The sequence below is a fragment of the Lissotriton vulgaris genome, chromosome 2_2, assembly GCF_964263255.1.
Source record: "Lissotriton vulgaris chromosome 2_2, aLisVul1.2, whole genome shotgun sequence".
Classification (NCBI taxonomy): domain Eukaryota; kingdom Metazoa; phylum Chordata; class Amphibia; order Caudata; family Salamandridae; genus Lissotriton; species Lissotriton vulgaris.
Genome location: NC_141688.1, coordinates 142,336,412 through 142,359,024, shown reverse-complemented (window position 1 = coordinate 142,359,024; position 22,613 = coordinate 142,336,412).

Genomic DNA, 22,613 nt, shown 5'->3' with positions numbered 1-22,613 from the left:
GATTATGCTAGTTCCCAAAATCACTGGTATGCTGGAATAAGGGAGGGACGATCAATAATCAATGGTTTTGGTATCTAGGAGTTGCATTGGCCAATAAGGTCAGAAGAGGAGAGGTAGTTTATATTGCGGAGATGCCTATGTGATCTGATGCAAAGGGGTGTGGTTTTCCAGTGGTTAAGTTGAGAGATGTTTGGGAAGCAAGAACAGGTGAAATCAGTAAGCTTGAGGAAGGTCCTGGCGTCAAGGGCGTTGAAGTCCTCTTTAGGTCACGTTAGTTCCGTCTTCATGGTTGAGCGATTACGTTCAATGTTAGATAGTGTCGGAGCAATAAGATTGAGGGGAGCTCAGTTGAAAAGGAGGTGGGACACAAAGGGTTCCATGTCTGGTAAGAAAGTCTGATGTGGGGACGGGGGAGATGTCGGGAAGGGGAGTCAGAGGAGTGTTCAGGTTGTTGGACGTGGTGAAGGACGGGTCATATAGACTGGCCATGAGGTAGAAGATGAAGATATGATGGAGTGAGGGATGAAGGGGGAAGTTACATCAGTTTGGGGGAGAGAGTGAAATTCAGAGAGGGAGATATTGGTGTGGGGTAGAGTCAGAAGTTCTAAGTGAGGGGGCAGGGAAGTAATTACATCAGTTTGAGGGGATAGAGTACAGTTCAGAGAGGGAGATATTGGTGCAGGGGGTAAAGTCAGAAGTACTGGGTGAGGGGGTTTGCGAAGTATGGGAGAGGTTAGAGGTAGTGAGATGGGTATTAGGGTGTAGGTCATTAGATAAAGAGTGATATTGGATGATGGTGTGTGCAGTTGAGATGTCTGGGAGGGGTCAGAACCGGGGGAGAAACACCATAAGGGTGTCAGACAATTGGGTGGAAGAAGGGTTGGGGACTAGTTTGGATAGATGGTCTGCCAGGGTACTGAAATGGTGGTCAAAAATGTTGGGGTAGTATTCAGATGCTTGAATGAGGATATTATCAGTTTTGAATATGGAAATGTCACTTTCACAGAGAAAAGCTGGGGATGGGGAAGTAGATAATTTAAATCCATAAGGGAGTTTGCTTGATTTAGTTACTGTAAGATGGAGAAGGAAAATGCTTTTCCATTTGGAGGGAAGTTTGGAGTAGAAAATAAGGTTTGTTTTTGTAGGAGAGAAGAGGCTATGGTAAGTATCAACTATTAAAGTTTCGGGGTGTCGAGTCAGTGATTTATGTTTAAAATTTCTCTTGGATTTTTTGGAAAGATTAGAAGGGTATAAGATGTTCCAAGAGTTGGAGCAATGTCTGGAGAGGGCAGGGTCCGGAGGTATGAGGACGGAATTGGGAGGGGGACATGTTAGGTCATTAGAAGCGGACCAGGGGGTAAGAGAGAAAAGGAGATAGAAAATAAACAAAGAAAGGAGAAATAAGAAGAAGGTGAGTGAGTAAAACCAGGCAGAAAAAATAGCAAGAGAGAGAGGAGAGTCAGTGTTAGGGGGGAAAAGGAGTGGGTTTGTCAAAGTGAACACAGATTAAGATAATTACAATGAGAGAACATCAGAATTAAGAAACCTGGACATATTAGGACGCTGGATGGGACAGGGGGTAAAGTAGAGAGGAGAATGGATAGAAGAAAATAAGGGGATGAATATTGGAGAGAGAGTAGCTTAGGGTGAGAGGAGAGACATGAGAGGGGAAAAAAGAGGCAAAGAGTCAATATATTAGGTAGTAGAAAGTATACTAATAAGACAAAAACAAAATAACAAAAACAGGAGTAACTTCAAAGTACTTCAAATGAAGATGACATGCCTAAGGAACCTAAAACAGATGAAAAACAAAATTAATCAGTTGAATACATGACAACATTTTTACATAAAACATTAATTAGTTTGAGGACAAATTTTTCAAGAACAATCAAAGATAATCTAAATGAACAGAGCACTCAATGTGTCAAGGCTTTGATCAGCAAACATATTTTCACTGTATTCTCATTAACTTGCCCTTTCTAAACAATTATCATCACTATCATCTTCATTTGGCATTTCAAAATTCTCCTCACCCTGTGGCTCTTTGTGGTTTCCATCCTCTGCAATGTATGGGATGTTCTATCACAGGCTATGTTGTGTAACATGCAGCAGGCCATTATGATGTTGCACACCCTACCGGGTAAGTAGAGGAGGGCTAAACTAATCTTATCCAGAAATTAAAATCTGGCCTTCAGTCGAACAAAAGCCTGCTCCACTGGCCTCTGTGTTCTTCCATGGGCTTCATTGAAGTGGGTTCCCCATGGCATTGTTGGATTCGCCAGTAGTGCCAACAACCATGGTCGGTTAGGAGAAGCTGAATCTCCTCTAGATATTTAGCTAAAAAATGGAACACTATTTTAGATCATTAAACTTGAAATTAACCAAACAATATATTGACAGATTGTGCTTACCAATACAACAGGGCCTCTCATGTCCAATTTGGGACATTTGCAGGGGCATGCTGCTGTTCTGCAGTACAAAGGAATCATGGGTTGAATTTGGAACTTGTGATCTACAAATCGGGTTAGCAGACAACTTGCACATTGATTGAATGGAAGTTCTTTTGAATGCGGTAGACTTGTTATCTGTCATATGGTGACATGAAGGCATTATGTCCCATCAATCGCTCTAACCACATGGTAGGCAACCCAAACATGGAAATCTGTCTTCACATTGGCAAAATCCTTGTTTCATGGAAAGGGTAAAAAGCTGTTGATGTGTCTCATTATAGCACACAACTGAAAGTTGATTGTGACATTCTACCAGATATTCACGTGTACAAATGAAAGCCTACTGTGTAGAATACACTGGACACCCCATCTGGAACGCAGAGGAGTGAATGCAGAGGAGTGGACTAGCATTTTATATTTGCTGAGAAAGGGACGACTTGCATTCTACCATCGTGATTACAGTACGCTTTTCACTGAGATCCTCTGTGAAGGTTCATCATTAAGGATTTTCAACCATTGAGGAGAGTGATTGTTTACTTAAGACGATAAGCAAATTTGCCCCTGACAAAGGGACCGGCAGTCCCGAAATGCATTGGGCTGGGCTGAATTTTCTTTATGATTGTCAAATATATCATGTACATTTGCATTTGATTTTGATAATAATGTTCAGAAGTGATTTTTATTAAGTGAATTCAGTGAAATACTGAAAGTTCATGCAATAAACAGTAAATTGTATGTTAAACATAAGATAAAACGTTCGTTTGACAGGGTTTATTTTTGGTAAACATTGCATTTATTGTTGAATTTAACCCTTCAGCTGTGCACATTTGAGTCCAGGTTGCCTATTCAGGGACTTATGAACAAAGAAAACCAGATAAAGATCAGGTCGTCCCAGTGCACTGCTGCAAGTCACTCAAACTGAGTGTACTAAGTTAAACAATAATCTCAATTACATTTCAAAAAACATTATCATCATCGTTTTAGTTTTCACGAAGAACAGTTTCAACTTTTACAGCTTGAACCGGATTTCACAGACATGTTTGCTGAACCACCCATGTTTGCTTACAAACGAGCACGCAATCTAAAAGAGATTCTTAACTCACCAGCTAAATCTGTTTCACCTACTAAACCCTTCAGAGGCATGATGACTTGCATGAATTGCTCTAACTGTAACTGTAACTGCTGTGCGAGTCATGTGGGGTGGCTGAAATCACTGGTACTGCTCCGTCCCCAGCCGGGGAGTCAGTGAACATAGTTTTAGATGCCTCAACCCGCCCCAGTAACGTGTCGGCAGACAGGGTGCTGTTGTGAGCGTTAGTTGTTAAAGTCTATACTCCTGTTAAATCAAAATGTCAGAGCTGTAAGAATTACTTGCCGACATAAATCTGTTTGAAGTAGCTGGGCCCGAGGGGGAGAATAGGGCACCAACGTTCATAGGAAGAGATGCAAACACTGTTATTGATTACATCTTTATCTCAGCGGGACTAGTTGATGCGGTATCCTCTCTGGTAGTCAAGGTTTCCGCCTTTAGTGACCATAATCCCCTGATTCTGACTTTAAATATTGGGAGTAACAACGCAATCCAGGTTGAGTGTCAGGGTGGTTGTTCCGATCCCATCGTTCCCAAGGACCGGGGAAGAAGGTTAAATTGGTCCAAGGTGGTCCCGGACACATTTATTCAGCATCTAAAAGCAAATGTACATGCAGATTTGTCAACAGTCATAGACAGCTCGGCAGTCGACACTGATATTATTCATTCTTTTACTAATATTTATACGCAAGTTAATCGTGATCTAACACTTAGGAAGAAGCGAGCTGAAAATACCCGCCCAAGGTGGTTTGACAGGGAATGCTCAAAGGCTCATAAGGGGCTTATGGTGGCCCTCAAACAGCAGCCGAGAAATCGGGAGCGGGTGACTCAGTGCAGGAAACTCTATAGATTAACTATTAGCAACCGAAAAAAGTCAATAAAAAATTAGGTTTGGGACAATCTCATATCAATTAACACCCTGAAAGATAGTTCCAAATTCTGGGCAGTGATCAACCACTCCTACTTTTCTGAGGAGGAAAACTCTATCATGGATTGTGTGATCCCTGAGGAAGATTGGGTTGCCCACTTTAGTCAAATATATAACAGCGAAGAGTCACTAGCACCAGACAGTCTTCACCGGCTCACGGCCACAGCCGTCCCCCTGGAGTTTACCAAGCGCGAGGTTATTAGGGCCATCTTGGAGATGTCAAAATGTAAGGCCCCGGGCCCAGATGGCGTCCCTGCAGACCTTTATAGGTCACCCCTGGACATGTGGGCTAAAATACTTACCAACGCTTTTAATTCCTCCTGTACAGCTGGGTTTCCCAAATCATGGTCCTCCTTGACCATCATTCCCATCTATAAAAAAGGCTCCAGAACAGACCCGGACTGTTATAGGCCGATATCACGGATTGACTCTGCCGTAAAAATTCTGGGCAGAGTCATATTACATAGATTGGAGGATTACATAAAGGAGAAGGGGGTCCTCTCAGACCTGCAGTATGGGTTTAGGGCCAGGAGAGGAACCATGGACCAGTGCCTAAACCTCCTTATGCTGGTGGGCAAATACACCAAGGCCAAGGAGGGAAATCTATACATGGCTTTCATGGACCTCTCCTCGGCCTTTGACTTGGTCAACCGATCCAAGCTATGGGCCATACTGGCCAGCCTGGGTATTGATCCACCGCTGGTTAATTTTTTAGCGTCAGTCCATACTGACTTGTCAGCGTCCATCAGAACTGACTCGGCCTTTCCGTTCTAAAAGGGGTGTCAGGCAGGGCTGTATTTTGGCCCCCCTCCTACTCACCCTTTACATCAACTCACTGGGTAAAGATCTGGAGGTCTCAACACCTGATATTCCACGAGTGGGGGATTCCCTGGTGCCCGTATTATTATACGCGGACGACGCAGTGCTCTTAGCCCGCACAGGGGTGTTAAAAAGGGTTCCAAAGACAACCGGTAACCAAAGACCCTTTTATGTTGCCCGGCGGTATCGCCTCTATGACCCACCAATATTAATCAATGAAGAAGCAGGCGCTGGAGACTGGAAGGCGGGAAACGAGGATTTTATTCTCTCCGGAGGAGAACACATCAATTCAGACAGCAAGTATCGTCACGAGGTGCTCTAACCACATCTCTGAGGCCTGGCCTCTTATACTAGGGTTTACAACCTTTATTGCACATAACACATTCTCGTAATATTTTAATACTTGAAAGAACATCCTCGGAATCCCCCCTTCAGACCCGTTCCCACATACATTTACAGTTGGATTCCCCACCCTGGTCACAACAGGTGATGGTCGTTGCACAGCAGGGCATTCCGCCGATTCACGGAATGCATGGGTTTGATCGGATCTCATGGGGTGGGGGCTTTGATCGGTTCGGGGGTCTTTTGATGGGGAGGGGAAGCTTCCTACTGTACGGGGTAATAAACAGTATCCGCAGGGTCAGGTGGCAGCCTGGGAACGAGGAAGACAAACGGGGACACAGGAAAAGGGGGGTTTGCATCAAAAGGGTTTGAGGCCATGAAAGGAATGAGGGGAGGTGTCGCGCTGGGAACAGGATGGGACTCAGTGGTGAAGCTGCGCTGAAGAGGGGTTTATGACCCAAGGCATGAGAGAGCGGGGGTTGTCAGCGTGCGGGGGAATGCTTGCGAGGTTAAGAGAGAGAGAGACGCGCTGGCTATTAGTGAGGGGCAGGGAGACCATGATGCTCAAAATGGCTGCCGCTTACGCGCACGAATGGGCTCGAAAAGGGGCAAGATGGCGCAGATAATGTTCACCAAGATTGTATTCATTTTTCACAGTCCTCCCTTTAACATTTCCAAGACATCTTGCTGGCCTATTTCCTATCTACACCTATATGCAGCAATCACAAGTAAGGGAGAGGGGATTTAGGCAAAGGAACTGTGCATATACATTATTTTATAAACATCACATTGAAAAATTTCATCATTTAGTAAGCGGGTTCATTGTTAAGTTGGTTGCAGGAAAAATCATCGTAATGCAATATCAGACTAGAATTACGTAGCGAGGGCGTAGGGTACAGATCATAGGCACTTATAGTCATTTAAAAAACAGGAGCTGATAAGTTATCATATAAGTAAGTCCTTTTTGTATACGGTGGGTGCATAGTCAGTCCAATGGTGATTGGGAGAGAAAGGAGAGATAGAAAAAAATATCAGAGTTCTCGTTGTCTTTTGTCGTCTTCTGTTGGCACTGTTAAGCACCTGGATTACAATTCGGTCTGTCAACAGGAATGTTCATGTGGATTGAGTCGTTGGAGGTCTGCGGGCAGGGGCTTGTTTCGCCAGGCCTCATAGGAGCAATGCGTTACTGTTTTGGAGCAGACGCATCTTCTTCCGTAATGCAGAGCATAGATTTGCAATAAAAAAATGCGATTGTTCCTGAATTGTGAGATCTGTTTGTTTCTTGAGTCTCTGTGGTGGGCATTTCTTGTCGCTTCCATCATCTTCGAGGCGTTCAGCAGCGGGTAGAACCACATACTTCGTTCATCTTTTCTTTGGAGGCGACCCTTGGTGGAGTTCTAGGTCACCGTTCTAAGATTAACATAGTTCGTGGTCTACTTAGTCGGAGCTCCCTCCCTTCTGACGTAGGGAGTACCCTTCTCTGGGGAGCTCAGTAGGATTTGGAGGAACTTGGGAGTTCGGATGGAAAGGTGCGGGTGTGAACAGTCCTTATGGTAGGTCGGAGGAGGAGGGGATGGAGCAAGGCCAAGTCGGGAACAGATCAGGGGGAGGCGGAGAGTTTTCGACAGGCGAGTCCGTAACCATGTTCAGAGAGCGGGGGCTTTTGGCACACGTTGATCATATAGCAGGGGCTTTTGGGTCGGCCCTTTCCTTTAACACTGCCCCGTCCGGCGTCTCCTTACTGCTGTGGTCTCGCCTCGGCCTCCGTCGCTGATGTTCCACAATCCGCAGTCAGGCCGCGTGCTCCCACATCCGGTCTCTTTCTCCTCCGACAGTGATACCCTTAAATGATTTTTGAAAAGACAGTTTTTAGAGATATTGCAGAAGAAGGCAATTACATAAGTCTATTTCTCTCCCAACACCAAGCAACTGGGGTAAGCACTCGCTACATTGGAGATTCTTGCGGCTAGCGTATAAGCAATTGATGATGGGTTTGCTGGATTCCTTACAACTTCCTTTTGTGGCTAATTCTTTGGCGCTTTGATTGTTATTACGTTCGTTTGTAATAGGTACGAGGTCTGGTACTCATTTATTGCATAAGTCTATTATAGTTGATGTCAGTTCTTCTGGTAGAGACCTATTTCCCTAGTACGAGTCTTGCAAGGCTAGGCTGGTCTTCAGAGCTTTGTATTTTACGAAAAAGTGTAACGTTTTATTCACCATAGTCTGATAAGCATCCTTCTGAGGGATGAACATAGGCTAAACGAGTCTGCATTACATAAAAACATTTTATCATCAACCAGGCTTACTGCAACCAGTTCTTTCGATTTTCCACCTAATTTTCAACTTTGCACACATCCTTCTAATTTTCTATATAAATCCTCGCAACCTGGTCACTACAAAAAAAACTCGGGAGGGGTGGTTTGAAACAATTATTAAACTTATTCTCGGGGAAGGAGGGATCTGATGGATACCAAACTGGGGGCATTCTGGGTAGATGGGGGTGTCTCGATCATTTCTTACAGCTTGGGGTACGGAGACAATTTTCAATGGGGATGGTCGCATCACCACAGACACATTTTATCATAGAAGCCACAGACAAATAGTTCCCTGAGAGTGGGTCAAATTTAGGGAACCTTAGTCGTCTTACCTGTCCCTTTCCTATCGGCCAATTTAAATTTCATCCATATTTTAGTAGAAAAGGAGAGGTAGTAACGTGGTATCGATACAATTTTATTTAGGACAAATTTGTGCAAATACTTGTGGTATTTGGGGCCAATCAGGAGGTGCACCAGGTTCGCCAATTAGGTGCCAGTTGCTAAGAAGAGGGAAAGTGTGGAGGGGTGGAAGAGTGAGTGAGAGAGAGAGAGAGAGAGAGAGAGAGAGAGAGAGAGAGAGAGAGAGAGAGAGAGAGAGAGAGAGAGAGAGAGAGACAATAGGCCAAACAGTACACGTGAGACATAGAGGATGACCGTGTATTGTTTGGGCTATTCAGTGCGTTACCCAACGTTAGACGTTTCGGGTCTGTGTTAGGAGGTAGGGAGCATGCGGTTTTGGGACAGGAAAGCGTTAGATTTGGTAAAAAGGTCGTGAGAGCGTCCTTGTTGTGCCATTTTTGTGGCGCTAGTCCGTCTTCATGCATCGGGCGTGACGTTGTTCCAGATCCCTTATGATACTCTAATCGGGATTCTAATGTAACCTGCAGAGGAAAAAGGAGGAGAAAAAGGGGAGGTAGGGGGACAATATTCGAATACATCAAATGTAAGGGCACGAAAATCCTTTACTTACCACATACTCGTACTTATCTCTTCGGGATATAATCCCTTAGGGTTCTTGTTTCTTAAAGTCATGGGGGCAGGCAATGTGATAGGTGGTTCATGGGGAGGTTCGAGGATGGCATTAAGGATCGTGTGTAGTGAAAAACGCTAAAAAGAGGAATCAGAGGTGCCTAGCGCGAGGTACCCGGTTTCGTAGATGTATCCGGTCATCGGGGTCCCAAAATCATTCCCAAAGCTGCGATGTTCTTAAGGCATACCAGTTCTTTGTTCAACCCTGTACCTTAGTACCTTCGACCACCATATCCTTATAGCAATTTATCAATCACACCATTTTACTTTACCCATTCTCTGAAGTCGAGGTCCTTCTTCATAAGCAGCGTATCATACCTTCGTTTTGACCATCAACCCAGGGCCGAACAACCATTTCTCGGATAACCTTAAAAAGAGAGCAGAACAGTTGCGCACAGAAAAACCCTCCCACCAATACCCGTATTTACAAAAGTACGCGATGCCTATCCATAGCTTCTTAAGACTTTTATTTGTAGAATTATTCAGTACGTAAAATGTGAGAGCGCAATTCATATTTTGGCCTGACATGTCGTCGATGGAAGCACATACAGTAGGGGGTTATTTTGCAGTACAAGAACATGTAAAAATGGTCTAATTAATTATTTGCAAGTAACCAAAAACATTTCATTGCGTGACAAAAGAATCAGGGGCATTTCAGTTCATAAATGGAAACACAGTCAAGCTCATCGTAATCACATTTCCTAGATGTAAACCGCGGGTGTGCATCATAAGCGACGTTATGTATCAGTTACAACAAATATCGAAAATAATTTGTTCATTGAAATCAACATTTTTACGGAACCCTTCTTAAATGTTCGCCAAGTGAACCCTCCTCCCTTTAACATCGAGTGCGCAATGGTTCGTATATATATATATGTATATCTTAGTACATCAAGTTTCATTAGTTAAGGAACACCACGAGGCATTCATTAGTTTCCATTGGTACCAGCGCCATTTTGGGCGAGGTCGGTTTAGTCCGGAAGTAGCATCAGGGGCAAAAATATCCCCGGCGATTGGCGGTTGGACCAGAGTCCCTTTCGGCAGTTCAAAAGAAAACTGTGCTAACAGAGGGGCTGGTGGTGCGGACCGTCAATCAAGAGAGGGAGGGGGTAGAGTCTCTCTTACCGGGTCATGTTGATGTTCAGCCGGAACTTGTTCAAGTTCGTTAGCCCATAATGTTCCTGGGTGGTTCAGACGGAAGCTGATGCAGACACGAGGGCACCGCCATCTTGTTGCTGTGCCGTGGTTATTTCATTTGAGATCAATGCAACTGTTCCTCACCGGAAGCCTGAAGGGGCCGAGGGCTCTTGGGACTTTGGTAGAATCTTCAAAGTCGAGGGGATGTTTGTCGATGGTGGGGGCTTGCGCCCAGGTGGGCAAGCGCCCGAGTTGAAATTTCGGACAAAGTTACTCCAGCGGCCTAGACCCGCCTTTCGAGGGCCCAGACGCCATTTTGAGGCCCTGCAGCAACCTTTGCCGTATCCATCAGGAGCGGAGGAAAACTTCTTGTGATGGCGAAAAACAGAGCATCATGCGGTTGGAGCAGGACATTTTGGTTCGGGGCGCCAGGGTGCAGCAGTGGAGCCTTCATCTGGGGAGGTGAGGGAGGCTCACCCGTGCCGTCTTCCTCTCCCGGTGCATCCTACGCCGTCTCTTGGAATCAGGGGCGCACATGATGACCACCCTACACCCCTGATTCCGACTCTTGGGGGACCACTGTACATCCGGTGCTCCGTAAATATGCCCGTCGGACATTGTATGTCCTGTACTATGCAAGTATACCAGCCGGGTCTTGTATGTCCTGTGCTGAGAAAGTATACCAGTCGGGCATTATATGTCCTGTGTTACGGAAATATACCAGCCGGACATTATATTTCCTGTGCAGCGTAGGTATATGGCCGTCGCCCGGCTGGAGGACATCGGCGTCGGGCCAGGGCAGGGAAGCCTCCTACCTGTGGAGGTGGAAGAGGCTCGTCCGCGTCGCCTCTTCCTCCCTGCCCACCCTGCATCCGTTCGATGGAGGAATTCGTGATGGCCGGACCAGGAGACATGAGGGAGGGGGTCATTTTCATCCGCCCCCTCCCTACTCGCGGCCCGGGGGACGCCATCCCTGGAAGGGCAGTATGGGAAGACCATTTCATTGCCCGCTGTGTGGGGTCTCCAGTACCTTCTCGCCAGCAATCTCTTTTTGGGCTCATGGTTGCTGGCAGGCCCCGCCCCACACGTGCTATGTGTTTCGGATGGGCGGGACCATCGAACTGTTACATTTCGAGGACTTCCGGAGTGAGCATAACATGTTTTGTATTTTTCCTTTTAGTCAAGTTTGCTTTTTAGAGAGTTCTACTAGTTATTCTATTTACTGTTGGTTGTGTGTTTTACCGTAATTAAATCCTAAGTTATATAATAGACGTTTGGCTTTCTTGAATCTTTTCTCTAACGGGGGGTTGTTTACACTGACCTGCAGTTGTGTTTGTTTTTCAGAGTGGGGGAGCAACAGAGAGCAATCAGTCCCAGAACTCTAACATGTCGTTAAAATTGGTCTGACGAAATCTGTGCCACCGAGCATAATCGAACGGGGTGGTCCTGTCTGTTCTGTCTGCACTAGTCTGATTGGTTTTTATCTCACGTCTTTTTCCTTTCTGTCGGTCCGTCCTTTCTGTCCACCCTCCATTCTTACCTATGCTTTGCAGAGTCGGGCATCGGGCTTTCCAGTGTCCAAGACATTTACAGAAAGCACATTGGTTTTGTTTTAAATCTGTCCGTCCTGTGCGTAATGTCGGGGGGTTACCTTCGGGTCGTTGTGTTCCGGGGTTGGCTTGTCGGCACATCCCTTCACACCATTCGCTTTTCATGTCTACTCCTCGGGACTGTGCCATCGCTGGCCCTTCCCTTTGCCTACTAGACGTTTGGGGGGTTGTCCGTCGTGTCCCTTCACCTTCTCCGAATTCGTCGCCTTCCCTTCGTCGTGCGGCTTCTTTGCGCCACATGCCGAGACTATCGAGCATAATAGGTGTTGTTTCATTCCTACGGAGGGCTATTTCTACTGTTTCTATTTTGTCGAGATCAAAGGATCCTTTCAGTGGCCACTGTCTTTCTCGATCCTTTGTCGTATATTTATGCCACAGCTCACTATAGGCTATAGCAATTAATCCATGCTTCATGAACATGTCCTTATTAGGGGTGCCTTCCAGCGGAGCCGGATGGTTCATCTCTAATAAGCGGTCCGGGTAAAACAGGCTATTGACCAGTGGGGAGAAGACAGGCATGACGGATCACAATGGGATAATAATCAGCACTACCTATCTTATCACTGCGCGCAAAGACTAGACAGAATATTTCTATTCTACGTTGTTTGCACGTAGTGAATACCTCATGAACCAATTCTGAGCAATCGATCAACGTTAGGTCAAAAATAAAAAATCAATATGGTCAATGGGGAGAATAAGTAGGCTCGCAAAGGTTCGCGTCACCTACCCTTTCACTATCTGTAAAGAGGGGACCTAATCTTCCCTGTTTTCAGACAGAGAATCTCCAGAAAACAATCTATAACAGTTAATCAATGTTAGGTCGAAAATAAAAAATCAATATGGTCACTGGGGAGAATAAGTAGGCTCGCAAAGGTTCGCGTCACCTACCCTTTCACTATCTGCAAAGAGGGGACCTAATCTTCCCTGTTTGTAGACAGAGAATCTCCAGAAAACGATCTATAACAGTTAATCAATGGGGGGGGGGGGCAATTGTTGAATGGGGAGGGGGAAAATAGGTCCGACGGGTGCGTACCTATCCTTCGCTGTTTATAAAGGGAGAGCCTGTTGTTTCTCCGTTTGTAGACAGTGAATCTCCAATAAATTAACAAAGAGTAATACTAGTATTTTCACAACAATTTCAATTATCTATCACTTTCGCAATTCGTCGTGTTTACACGACCTTACCCAGACCGCATGGACAGTTTCTCGTCTTCCGAATCCAGCGCCCGATCGTCCTCTTCTCTTCGTACTTCTCGTGGCACTCCTGATGGTTCCCAGTCAGGACCGCAGATCACTCGAGAGAGGTCTGTTCGGAACCAGTGAAGTTCGGATGATCGGCTGTCAGACAAGGGTCTATCGGACAGGGTACCTTCCGATCGTTGCAGTCGTTCACTCTGTCGTCAGGACCTCTCCCACTGGATCCACGAGTCGCTGATGGGCCCCACGTTTGGGACGCCAATTGTTAAAAAGGGTTCCAAAGACAACCGGTAACCAAAGACCCTTTTATGTTGCCCGGCGGTATCGCCTCTATGACCCACCAATATTAATCAATGAAGAAGCAGGCGCTGGAGACTGGAAGGCGGGAAACGAGGATTTTATTCTCTCCGGAGGAGAACACATCAATTCAGACAGCAAGTATCGTCACGAGGTGCTCTAACCACATCTCTGAGGCCTGGCCTCTTATACTAGGGTTTACAACCTTTATTGCACATAACACATTCTCGTAATATTTTAATACTTGAAAGAACATCCTCGGAATCCCCCCTTCAGACCCGTTCCCACATACATTTACAGTTGGATTCCCCACCCTGGTCACAACAGGTGATGGTCGTTGCACAGCAGGGCATTCCGCCGATTCACGGAATGCATGGGTTTGATCGGATCTCATGGGGTGGGGGCTTTGATCGGTTCGGGGGTCTTTTGATGGGGAGGGGAAGCTTCCTACTGTACGGGGTAATAAACAGTATCCGCAGGGTCAGGTGGCAGCCTGGGAACGAGGAAGACAAACGGGGACACAGGAAAAGGGGGGTTTGCATCAAAAGGGTTTGAGGCCATGAAAGGAATGAGGGGAGGTGTCGCGCTGGGAACAGGATGGGACTCAGTGGTGAAGCTGCGCTGAAGAGGGGTTTATGACCCAAGGCATGAGAGAGCGGGGGTTGTCAGCGTGCGGGGGAATGCTTGCGAGGTTAAGAGAGAGAGAGACGCGCTGGCTATTAGTGAGGGGCAGGGAGACCATGATGCTCAAAATGGCTGCCGCTTACGCGCACGAATGGGCTCGAAAAGGGGCAAGATGGCGCAGATAATGTTCACCAAGATTGTATTCATTTTTCACAGGGGTAGGGTTGCAGAAACTTCTCGACGCATTTGGAGAGTTCATGGCATCACTCGACCTGGCAATTAATAACCAAAAATCCCATATAATAGTAACAGGGAAACGCATGAAAACTCAAAAATTAAAGACGTTTACCTGCACTGGTGAGGGGGTGACCAGAGTACCAGTTTTCACTTACCTGGGTGTTATCTTCAAAGAGGGGGGCTCTTGGACCGCCCAACTTAATGCAAAAAGCCTAGCAGTTAAGAGATCAACCTCAGCTCTAATGAGCTTTGCAAAGCGATTGGGTTCTCGCCCAATGGACACCCTCTTGAAAGTGTATAAGACAAAATGCTTGTCTATAGCCATGTATGGTAAGAGCGATTTTTTTGCTCCTAACTACTCCCTCTCTAGAACCCTATTTGAAAATTGTCAGTAAACCATTCCATCGTCACCTCCTTATTAGATTCAGGTTTAACATCATACAATAGAGAAGAGTGGAGAAGTGTGGCTCACGGTGTAGAGCAGGCAGACCCGGAAGCTGAGGTCAGACCCGGGACCAGGGTTCAATTCCCGACGTGGCAGGGTCTTGAGCTCAAATGTCCACGGACTCGATAATTCTCGCTTCAGTGCCTGCTCTAATCATGAGTTCTCACTCTACAACTCTGGGCATTAAGCTTGCTTAATCTCCACAACGGTAAAGTTGCCTTCAAGGGACTTTATTTAGTCTATGTTTTGTTAATTCAAGTTATTACAAAAAAGGACCAATCGATCGTCCACCAAGTGAATTAATCAAAAATCTAATATCTTAACCAAAAAACATATTGTCAACATATGACATATAAACAAAGACACAAGGTGTATACGAAAAAATGTTTTTATCAAGTAGTTCATTAAAAGAAATCAACTTCATATACAGATAAGTAAACAAATAAGGATTAGGACTGTGGGTACACACATAAGTAAATTACTAAGTGACTCAACAGAACCTAAAAAACACCTATCCCAAAATACATTGAATAAAACAAAGAAGGGGATAAGATGTGCTGTCGACGTTTCGGTTTCCTAGGAGTTAATTGCTGAAACCATCCTCAGGTCTGTTATCAATTGAGATCTGTATAGAGATATTGTAATCTGAAAATCAAAAAGATATTTGCAGTTACAATACTACACTGGCTATATTCGTTACACCCTGGTGACAAAACAATGAGACTTAACAATACTGACAGAAGACAATATCATAGTATGTACAACATAAACACCATATGAACAAAAGGTTCATTTACCTAAAAACAATGTGAACATAGAATTCATTTACCTAAAAGCAGAAAACATTCCAATAGTTCCTACAACTTTGTCTAGAGCAAACAGAATTATTTATGATATTTTCTACGTAGTTTATCCAAACGGATTGGAGACCATGTTTTTTGGTTCAAGGTAGAAAAATAGGGTTATTTAACCTTTGAAATAGAAAGCCTCCATTTCTTCAAAGTCCATTACTTCATATCAGATAACTCAATTCAATCAGATGTAATTGTTGCATCAACATTAATGGTATCAATCTTGTGGGTACAAAGCCTAAATCATGGGTAACAATTTACCGCCTAGGCATGATAACTTCAATATTTTTTATTAATAAATTTGAAACATTATTTATTAACGGATGTTATATGAGACCATATTTAGCAAATGCAAATATTCGCATATCAAACTATATTGTCAGGAGAATCTGAATACCTGTTTGCAAAGTACTGTTACTGCATCGCATAGAGGATTCGTTTGTGGATCGCAGTGTCTTTAAAACCTGACTGAAACATAAAGAGTCAGGTATGTAAGGTCTATATTTTTAAGATGGACATAGGAAGACCTATTTGGCTATTAAAAAACATACCTATTAGTTGTAAGACAACTGACTTCATATGATAATCAAAGCTGGACGTGAAGTTGAGCTTTCACTTATAGAGCTCAGGTACTTTGCAAGGCAGAGAACATCTGAAAAAGTAATAATAATTTCTAGATCTTATCTGTATTACAATATAGTGGCCACATAGTGCTCAAGAATTAATCTTACCCGGTGTGAATAGAGTAGGATCTTGTCAATCACCGGTAACAATATGGAACAATTAAGATCAGTTCTAGTTGGATTAGGTAAAGCCACGAGCAGTCATCAGTCCTGCACCGCCTATCCGAAGATAAAAGAGAAATGCGTGCACGTTAGATACATGAGTGTCTAAACACTATTGGCGTTCTGTCAGTTCGCAGGGCAAGCCCCAATGACTTGAGCGCATATAAGAGTGTCAAAACGCTTCCAAAGTTACTGGCGTTTAGACTGTTTGGAAAGCGTCTAACAGAAGCAGCATAGTCCTGAGCGGTTTGGCAGATTGCAAGGCATGCACCAATGACTTGAGCGCATACACGTGTTTTTTACGCTTCCGAAGTTACTAGGGCTTCAAATGTTCAGAAAGCATGTAACGGAAGCAGAAAAGTCCTAGGTGCATTTGGATTTAAAATTCGGTTCCAATAAGCTTACCTAATATTACGGCGAAGTGGAATTAAAGAGCGTCTCGTCAGTACGGAGCCACAGGTTGTTACTGACCGTGCTCGCGTTTTTAAAGGCAAAGTTTGGAAGTCGAAATAGGACTATACTTGGCGGCCATATTAGACTAGTCAGCTGAGAGACACGCCATTGATATGTAGATCAAATCATGTTTTGATGGGACAGGGGAGTTTTATGGATTTATTCATAGAGCATCCGCTATTATAGTTATCAATTCAAAAAAATAACAGAGAATTCTATACAGCATATAATCATTCTGACATTCATAAGTCTGAAATATATCTTTGCAAGCACATATCGATATATAAAGTTGTTATTTCAGTATTAGATATGTATTGAAAAAGCAAATTACATCATATAGATCAAAGTGATTACATATTGGATATAGGTCTTCTACGAGAGGGACAGCATAGATGGTTAACTAGTTCAAGTAAGGCATGCGAGAGCATGCCATTCTGTTGCTGAATTCAATCCCCGCTTCACAGTATCAGTGAGGCATATCAGTTTACCTTCTCGCATTGTTAATACTTTGTCAATATTGTTTTGCCTTTTGTTGGGTTTGATTACTTCTAAGACCCACCATGTCATTTCAGTTTCCTTATGCCCTAGACGTAGAAAGTGTTCTACTAAAGGAGCTGTCTCCTTTTTGCAACGAATGCGCGACTGATGTTGCAAAATGCGCTTCTTAATGGGTTGGATTGTTTTTCCCAAATAGTGTAGCAAACAGGGGCATTGAATGCAATAAACCACATTGGTGGTATTACAATTTGAGAAACTTTTGTTCGTGAACCGGATGTTATTAATTGTACAAGCTTTCACTGTCATAGTGGTAGCACAGGCAGCACAGTTATTACATTTAAAGTGGCCTACTACAGGACTAAGTTGCCTCATGTTGTCTACAATGTTGTCTGCAGAGGGATTATCATATGCACGAATCAACCTGTCTTGCAAGTTGGTGCCTCTTTTGAAGGCAAACAGTGGTTTCTGCCTAAATTCAGAAAAGGGGTGAAGTAGGTTCCATTGTTTTGATATGATTTTTTTAATCGCATTTGAGTGCGTGCCGAAGGTGGTTACACAAACTATATTGGTCTCATTTGGGCGTTCTTTTACTGTTAGCAAAGCATCCCGATCTTGATACCAGGCCCTTTTCATTGATTTCCTCAGCAATTTACCTGGGTAACCACGAGAAAACAATTTGTCTTTTAGTTTTCTAGCTTCCTGGAAGTAGTCATCTTTGTACGTACAGTTTTGTCGAAGACGAAGAAACTGTCCAAAAGGTAGACCATCTTTCAACGCCTGCGGGTGATGGCTGGTATATTTCAGCAGTGTATTCCTTGCAGTTTTCTTAGTAAACAAGGTGGTGAAAAGCTGATTATTCATATCCACCTTGATATTAATGTCCAAAAACGGCATTTCAGTATTATTATATTCCAGAGTAAATCAGAGATTAGTATTTCTGGAGTTTAGCCATGTGTGAAATTCTTTCAATTGGTCCACCGTGCCTTCCCATATTAAAAATACGTCATCAATATAACGTAGCCATTTTAGAATTCTTGATGAAAATGGATTAGAGGAGTGCCAGATGTGTTGATCTTCAAAATGTGCAACATAAATGTTAGCAATAGCTGGGGCAAAAACTGTGCCCATGGCTACCCCTTTCTGTTGTTGGTAAAACGTGTTCTGATATAGGAAAAAGTTTTCACAAAGAGGTAGTCTTGTGCACTCTATAATGAAGTCAGTGGGGACAAGGTGAGGTCTTGGTCTAGATTCCAAAAGTTTGTAAAGTAAATCTAGAACTTCGCTCTGTGGAATGTTAGTATACAAACTTTCTATGTCCATAGAAGCAAGTATACTGGTTGTTGAATCAAAGTGGAATCTTTCGACTTCATTTATTACTGCTGTAGTATCTCTGATGTATGTAGAGCGGTCAACAGCAAAGGGTCTCACAAAAAAATCTGCGTATTGTGCCAGTGGTTTAAGAACTGAATTGCAACCCGAAACGATCGGGCGTCCTGGGGGGTTATTTAGGTCTTTGTGCACCTTTGGGAGCATATAAATTACAGGTATAGTAGGTGTTTTATTCACCAGGAAAGACACCTCTTTTTCATTAAGCCAACCTCCCTTTAAACCTTTTTGGCTTAGGTTAATAATTTCCGTAGTTAATCTTTTGGTCGGGTTGCAGGTCAGTTTTTTGTAATGAGCCGAGATGGAAAGTTGTTTAAGCATTTCATCGTCATATTTTGATTTCTGCCATAAAACTATACCACCACCCTTATCAGCCGGCTTGAGTAATGCATCTGGTAGCCTCTGAAGGTTTTGTAGGGCTATCTGCTGTTCTTTTGGTAAGTTGGAATTAAATTTACGTGGAGTCTTAAAGAGATTTTCTATCTCCAATAGTGTTGCATTCTCAAAGGTGATGATGTCTTTATTCACCATAGCGTTGGGGGGATAGAAGGTGGAAGGATTTCTGAGTCCTGTATAGCCTTATTTTGGGTCAGCTGTGTTATTTGCAAAAAAGATTTTTAATCTGACTGTTCGTAAGAAACGATACAGTTCTAATTTTGTTTGGAAGAGGTCGTTTTTGTAAGTTGGTACGAAACTGAGACCATTTGAAAGAACTGCCATCTCTTGTTCAGATAATTTGTAGGTTGATAAATTGAAGATAGGTATGGTTAGATCTTGGTTTACCATTCGTAATACCGGTTCCGGGTTTGACGAAAACCCGGGGTGTATTGTTTCCGGTACCATCCCCTCTTCGGTGGTTGGTGTCTCCCTGGGGGCCTGGAGCCTCGTTGGCCCTGCCCTAAAAAAGGGGATTGATGAGATGTTGATGGTTCTTGGTCGTTGTGACGATAGTTGGAGTTAAATGATCTGTCACCACCAGATTCAGATCCACTTTCAGAGAATGTAACTCTTTTAGAGGATTGGTTATTTGGACCTTGTGATGTATAAAAGTCCTTTCTTAGATACGGGTAGGTATTCTCTTTGTCATATCTTTTTATATCGTTCTGAAGTTTTTCTGTTTTTTTGTGGGAATTAAATTCCTCAAACTCTTTGATGGTCTGTTGCACTTTATCTAGTAGGAGTTTACTATTAGTGATGGTACTATCACCAGAGATCTTTTTTTCCAAAGCTTCTATTTCTTTAGTCAGTTTTTGGATTTGACGAAGAGCAGTTTCTATGCTTAACACCATCCAGGTGCGCGAGCATCGGTTGGCAGAAAAGCTGAAACCAATCTTGAATTCTTCGTCATCAATAAAAATTATCGGAACGTTACGAATCTGTAAACCTGCCGGTATAATATTGGCATTAAGACAGTCTGTTAGAAATTTTGAATGAAGTTCCGTGCGTACCAGTTTCTTTTTGAGTCTTTCCAGTTGGTTAAGATCTGACTCATAAGGTGAAGTAGTAACTGGACCTTTATTCCCTAGAAGGGAAGGGCCAGATGCAATTTTTAACATATACTCATCAGTATAGGCTAGGGTTTCAGCCTCAGACATTTATTATTGAGATTATTTAAAAAAAAAGGGGAAGGAAACCACTGGTTAAAGCGGCTCACACCAGACAATCGTCTGTGCAAGAATAATTTTCAAGGAAGTGAGCGACCCGGAATACCCTTGAGGGCTTGGGTAATGAAAGTAAAAGGGTAAAGTTGCCTTCAAGGGACTTTATTTAGTCTATGTTTTGTTAATTCAAGTTATTACAAAAAAGGACCAATCGATCGTCCTCGAAGTGAATTAATCAAAAATCTAATATCTTAACCAAAAAACATATTGTCAACATATAACATATAAACAAAGACACAAGGTGTATACGAAAAAATGTTTTTATCAAGTAGTTCATTAAAAGAAATCAACTTCATATACAGATAAGTAAACAAATAAGGATTAGGACTGTGGGTACACACATAAGTAAATTACTAAGTGACTCAACCGAACCTAAAAAACACCTATCCCAAAATACATTGAATAAAACAAAGAAGGGGATAAGATGTGCTGTCGACGTTTCGGTTTCTTAGGAGTTAATTGCTGAAACCATCCTCAGGACTGTTATCAATTGAGATCTGTATAGAGATATTGTAATCTAAAAATCAAAAAGATATTTGCAGTTACAATACTACATTGGCTATATTCGTTACACCCTGGTGACAAAACAATGAGACTTAACAATACTGACAGAAGACAATATCATAGTATGTACAACATAAACACCATATGAACAAAAGGTTCATTTACCTAAAAACAATGTGAACATAGAATTCATTTACCTAAAAGCAGAAAACATTCCAATAGTTCCTACAACTTTGTCTAAAGCAAACAGAATTATTTATGATATTTTCTACGTAGTTTATCCAAACGGATTGGAGACCATGTTTTTTGGTTCAAGGTAGAAAAATAGGGTTATTTAACCTTTGAAATAGAAAGTCTCCATTTCTTCAAAGTCCATTACTTCATATCAGATAACTCAATTCAATCAGATGTAATCGTTGCATCAACATTAATGGTATCAATCTTGTGGGTACAAAGCCTAAATCATGGGTAACAATTTACCTCCCCGGCATGATAACTTCAATATTTTTTATTAATAAATTTGAAACAATATTTATTAACGGATGTTATATGAGACCATATTTAGCAAATGCAAATATTCGCATATCAAACTATATTGTCAGGAGAATCTGAATACCTGTTTGCAAAGTACTGTTACTGCATCGCATAGAGGATTCGTTTGTGGATCGCAGTGTCTTTAAAACCTGACTGAAACATAAAGAGTCAGGTATGTAAGGTCTATATTTTTAAGATGGACATAGGAAGACCTATTTGGCTATTAAAAAACATACCTATTAGTTGTAAGACAACTGACTTCATATGATAATCAAAGCTGGACGTGAAGTTGAGCTTTCACTTATAGAGCTCAGGTACTTTGCAAGGCAGAGAACATCTGAAAAAGTAATAATAATTTCTAGATCTTATCTGTATTACAATATAGTGGCCACATAGTGCTCAAGAATTAATCTTACCCGGTGTGAATAGAGTAGGATCTTGTCAATCACCGGTAACAATATGGAACAATTAAGATCAGTTCTAGTTGGATTAGGTAAAGCCACGAGCAGTCATCAGTCCTGCACCGCCTATCCGAAGATAAAAGAGAAATGCGTGCACGTTAGATACATGAGTGTCTAAACACTATTGGCGTTCTGTCAGTTCGCAGGGCAAGCCCCAATGACTTGAGCGCATATAAGAGTGTCAAAACGCTTCCAAAGTTACTGGCGTTTAGACTGTTTGGAAAGCGTCTAACAGAAGCAGCATAGTCCTGAGCGTTATGGCAGATTGCAAGGCATGCACCAATGACTTGAGCGCATACACGTGTTTTTTACGCTTCCGAAGTTACTAGGGCTTCAAATGTTCAGAAAGCATGTAACGGAAGCAGAAAAGTCCTAGGTGCATTTGGATTTAAAATTCGGTTCCAATAAGCTTACCTAATATTACGGCGAAGTGGAATTAAAGAGCGTCTCGTCAGTACGGAGCCACAGGTTGTTACTGACCGTGCTCGCGTTTTTAAAGGCAAAGTTTGGAAGTCGAAATAGGACTATACTTGGCGGCCATATTAGACTAGTCAGCTGAGAGACACGCCATTGATATGTAGATCAAATCATGTTTTGATGGGACAGGGGAGTTTTATGGATTTATTCATAGAGCATCCGCTATTATAGTTATCAATTCAAAAAAATAACAGAGAATTCTATACAGCATATAATCATTCTGACATTCATAAGTCTGAAATATATCTTTGCAAGCACATATCGATATATAAAGTTGTTATTTCAGTATTAGATATGTATTGAAAAAGCAAATTACATCATATAGATCAAAGTGATTACATATTGGATATAGGTCTTCTACGAGAGGGACAGCATAGATGGTTAACTAGTTCAAGTAAGGCATGCGAGAGCATGCCATTCTGTTGCTGAATTCAATCCCCGCTTCACAGTATCAGTGAGGCATATCAGTTTACCTTCTCG